The sequence below is a fragment of the Durio zibethinus genome, unplaced genomic scaffold (genome assembly GCF_047325235.1).
Source record: "Durio zibethinus cultivar Kanyao isolate XHJ-2024 unplaced genomic scaffold, ASM4732523v1 HiC_scaffold_2, whole genome shotgun sequence".
NCBI classification, from domain to species: Eukaryota; Viridiplantae; Streptophyta; class Magnoliopsida; order Malvales; family Malvaceae; genus Durio; species Durio zibethinus.
Window position 1 is genome coordinate 1,989,466 of NW_028323043.1, and position 5,000 is coordinate 1,994,465.

The window sequence follows — 5,000 nt, forward strand, 5'->3', positions numbered from 1 at the left end:
GAGCATTAGAGATTTTACAGATATGCTACCAGTAGACGTTAAAATGTCTGAAACGGGGACACTTTTTCCAAACAAGCAAATCCCACACCGAGGGTGCGCAGGTGCCGATGGTGGTCGAGGCATGTGCCCGCAACAAGGGCCAACGTGAGCCGATGGTGGTCGAGGCAACCGCCCGCACCAGCTCGAGGCATGTGCCCACACCAAGGCCCGGCATGTATCGATGGTGTTCGACGTAGGGGCAATCTTCTGCTGATGGTGGTCGAGGCAAGAGCCCGCACCAAGGGCCAGCGTGTGCCCATGGTGCTCGAGGCAACCGCCCGCACCAGGGCCCAGCGTGTGCCGATGGTGCTCGAGGCAACCGCCCGCACCAAGGGCCGGCTTGTGCCGATGGTGTTCGAGGCAACCGCCCGCACCAGGGCCCAGCGTGTGCCGATGGTGGTCGAGGCAACCGCCCGCACCAGGGCCCAGCGTGTGCCGATGGTGGTCGAGGCAAGCGCCCGCACCAGGGCCCAGCATGTGCCGATGGTGGTCGAGGCAAGCGCCCTCACCAAGGCCGAGCGTGTGCCGATGGTGGTCGAGGCAACCGCCCGCACCAGGGCCCAGCGTGTGCCGATGGTGGTCGAGGCAAGCGCCCGCACCAAGGCCGAGCGTGTGCCGATGGTGGTCGAGGCAAGCGCCCGCACCAGGGCGCAGCGTGTGCCGATGGTGGTCGAGGCAAGCGCCCTCACCAAGGCCGAGCGTGTGCCGATGGTGGTCGAGGCAACCGGCCGCACCAAGGGCCGGCGTGTGCCGATGGTGTTCGAGGCAACCGCCCGCACCAGGGCCCAGCGTGTGCCGATGGTGGTCGAGCCAGGAGCCCGCACCAAGGGCCGGCGTGTGCCGATGGTGTTCGGGGCAACCGCCCGTACCAGGGCCCAGCGTGTGCCGATGGTGCTGGGGGCAAGCGCCCGCACCAGGGCCCAGCGTGTGCCGATGGTGCTGGGGGCAAGCGCCCGCCCCAGGGCCCAGCGTGTGCCGATGGTTATCGGGGCAACCGGCCGCACCAGGGCCCAGGGTCTGCCGATGGTGCTCGAGGCAACCGCCCGCACCAAGGCTCAGCATGTGCCGATTGTGATCGAGGCAACAACCCACACCAGGGCCCAGCTTGTGCCGATGGCGGTCGAGGCAAGTGCCCGTACCGAAGGGCAGCCTATGCCGATGATGGTCGATGCATGTGCCATCACCATGCGTCATCATGTGCCATTGATGGTCGAGGCCTTGGCCGAAGTTCGATTTTGAGCCACGGTGCCCATGCTTGGCTCCAGCATGTGCTGGTGCCGCATTTTTTTCACTCGGGACAGCATCGCCGGAGCATCGCCGGAGTACCGCCGGAGAACCTGACCGGCGGCATTGGGGTTCCGACGATTGGGAGGGGGGCCGGGGGGGTGTGCGCACATGATGTGCGATGGGTGCTGGTACTTGGCCTTGTGTTGGCCCCCTATCCCTCATCAAACCTCTGAGAATTCACACCCCCTTAAAGAGCATTTGAGATTTTACAGGTTTGCTACCAGTAGCCGTTAAAGTGTCTGAAATGGGGACACTTTTTTCAAACGGTCACAAAATCTTCTCTACTTCGAGTTTTTAGCTGAATTTTTTTGTGCATGCCAACAAAAATAGAAGGATCATGCCTACAAAATTTGGGGCCAAAAATCCTTATAAAAAAATTTTAAAAAATCCCGAACCGCAAAAAGTTTCGAAAATCGTGAAAAATAGAAAACGAGTCATCCTCCAATGAAACTTCACGTGAAGGCTTAGGGGACCATTGTATGAATTTACAAGCCATAAAAATGGCATTGGCACGGCAGAAATTTGAAGATGTGCCTAAACCCACCAGGGCCCAGCGTGTGCCGATGGTGCTCGAGGCAACCGCCCGCACCAGGGCCCAGCGTGTGCCGATGGTGCTCGAGGCAACCGACCGCACCAGGGCCCAGCGTGTGCCGATGGTGGTCGAGGCAACCGCCCGCACCAGGGCCCAGCGTGTGCCGATGGTGGTCGAGGCAACCTGCCGCACCAGGGCGGAGCGTGTGCCGATGGTGGTCGAGGCAAGCGCCCGCACCAGGGCCCAGCGTGTGCCGATGGTGGTCGAGGCAAGCGCCCGCACCAGGGCCCAGCGTGTGCCGATGGTGGTCGAGGCTGCCGATGGTGGTCGAGGCAACCTGCCGCACCAGGGCCCAGCGTGTGCCGATGGTGCTCGAGGCAACCGACCGCACCAGGGCCGAGCGTGTGCCGATGGTGCTCGAGGCAAGCTGCCGCACCAGGGCCCAGCGTGTGCCGATGGTGGTCGAGGCAACCGCCCGCACCAGGGCCCAGCGTGTGCCGATGGTGATCGAGGCAACCGACCGCACCAGGGCCCAGCGTGTGCCGATGGTGCTCGAGGCAACCTGCCGCACCAGGGCCCAGCGTGTGCCGATGGTCGTCGAGGGAACCTGCCGCACCAGGGCCCAGCGTGTGCCGATGGTGGTCGAGGCAAGCGCCCGCACCAGGGCCCAGCGTGTGCCGATGGTGCTCGAGGCAACCGACCGCACCAGGGCCCAGCGTGTGCCGATGGTGCTCGAGGCAACCTGCCGCACCAGGGCCCAGCGTGTGCCGATGGTGCTCGAGGCAACCTGCCGCACCAGGGCCCAGCGTGTGCCGATGGTGGTCGAGGCAAGCGCCCGCACCAGGGCCCAGCGTGTGCCGATGGTGCTCGAGGCAACCGACCGCACCAGGGCCCAGCGTGTGCCGATGGTGGTCGAGGCAAGCGGCAGCACCAGGGCCCAGCGTGTGCCGATGGTGGTCGAGGCAAGCGCCCGCACCAGGGCCCAGCGTGTGCCGATGGTGGTCGAGGCAAGCGCCCGCACCAGGGCCCAACGTGTGCCGATGGTGCTGGGGGCAACCGCCCGCACCAGGGCCCAGCGTGTGCCGATGGTGATCGAGGCAACCGCCCGCCCCAGGGCCCAGCGTGTGCCGATGGTGGTCGAGGCAAGCGCCCGCACCAGTGCCCAGCGTGTGCCGATGGTGGTCGAGGCAAGCGCCCGCACCAGGGCCCAGCTTTTGCCGATGGTGATCGAGGCAACCGGCCGCTCCAGGGCCCAGCGTGTGCCGATGGTTATCGGGGCAACCGGCCGCACCAGGGCCCAGGGTCTGCCGATGGTGCTCGAGGCAACCGCCCGCACCAAGGCTCAGCATGTGCCGCTGGTGATCGAGGCAACAACCCACACCAGGGCCCAGCTTGTGCCGATGGCGGTCGAGGCAAGTGCCCGTACCGAAGGGCAGCCTATGCCGATGATGGTCGATGCGTGTGCCATCACCATGCGTCATCATGTGCCATTGATGGTCGAGGCCTTGGCCGAAGTTCGATTTTGAGCCACGGTGCCCATGCTTGGCTCCAGCATGTGCTGGTGCCGCATTTTTTTCACTCGGGACAGCATCGCCGGAGCATCGCCGGAGTACCGCCGGAGAACCTGACCGGCGGCATTGGGGTTCCGGCGATTGGGAGGGGGGCCGGGGGGGTGTGCGCACATGATGTGCGATGGGTGCTGGTACTTGGCCTTGTGTTGGCCCCCTATCCCTCATCAAACCTCTGAGAATTCACACCCCCTTAAAGAGCATTTGAGATTTTACAGGTTTGCTACCAGTAGCCGTTAAAGTGTCTGAAATGGGGACACTTTTTTCAAACGGTCACAAAATCTTCTCTACTTCGAGTTTTTAGCTGAATTTTTTTGTGCATGCCAACAAAAATAGAAGGATCATGCCTACAAAATTTGGGGCCAAAAATCCTTATAAAAAAATTTTAAAAAATCCCGAACCGCAAAAAGTTTCGAAAATCGTGAAAAATAGAAAACGAGTCATCCTCCAACGAAACTTCACGTGAAGGCTTAGGGGACCATTGTATGAATTTACAAGCCATAAAAATGGCATTGGCACGGCAGAAATTTGAAGATGTGCCTAAACCCACCAGGGCCCAGCGTGTGCCGATGGTGCTCGAGGCAACCGCCCGCACCAGGGCCCAGCGTGTGCCGATGGTGCTCGAGGCAAGCGCCCGCACCAGGGCCCAGCGTGTGCCGATGGTGGTCGAGGCAACCGCCCGCACCAGGGCCGATAGTGTGCCGATGGTGCTCGAGGCAACCTGTCGCACCAGGGCCCAGCGTGTGCCGATGGTGATCGAGGCAACCTGCCGCACCAGGGCCCAGCGTGTGCCGATGGTGGTCGAGGCAAGTTCCCGCACCAGGGCCCAGCGTGTGCCGATGGTGGTCGAGGCAAGTTCCCGCACCAGGGCCCAGCGTGTGCCGATGGTGCTCGAGGCAACCTGCCGCACCAGGGCCCAGCGTCTGCCGATGGTGCTCGAGGCAACCTGCCGCACCAGGGCCCAGCGTGTGCGGATGGTGGTCGAGGCAAGCGCCCGCACCAGGGCCCAGCGTGTGCCGATGGTGGTCGAGGCAAGCGCCCGCACCAGGGCCCAGCGTGTGCCGATGGTGGTCGAGGCAAGCGCCCGCACCAGGGCCCAGCGTGTGCCGATGGTGGTCGAGGCAACCGCCCGCACCAGGGCCCAGCGTGTGCCGATGGTGCTCGAGGCAACCTGCCGCACCAGGGCCCAGCGTGTGCCGATGGTGCTCGAGGCAACCGACCGCACCAGGGCCGAGCGTGTGCCGATGGTGGTCGAGGCAAGCGCCCGCACCAGGGCCCAGCGTGTGCCGATGGTGGTCGAGGCAACCTGCCGCACCAGGGCCCAGCGTGTGCCGATGGTGGTCGAGGCAACCGCCCGCACCAGGGCCCAGCGTGTGCCGATGGTGATCGAGGCAACCGACCGCACCAGGGCCCAGCGTGTGCCGATGGTGCTCGAGGCAACCTGCCGCACCAGGGCCCAGCGTGTGCCGATGGTCGTCGAGGGAACCTGCCGCACCAGGGCCCAGCGTGTGCCGATGGTGGTCGAGGCAAGCGCCCGCACCAGGGCCCAGCGTGTGCCGATGGTGCTCGAGGCA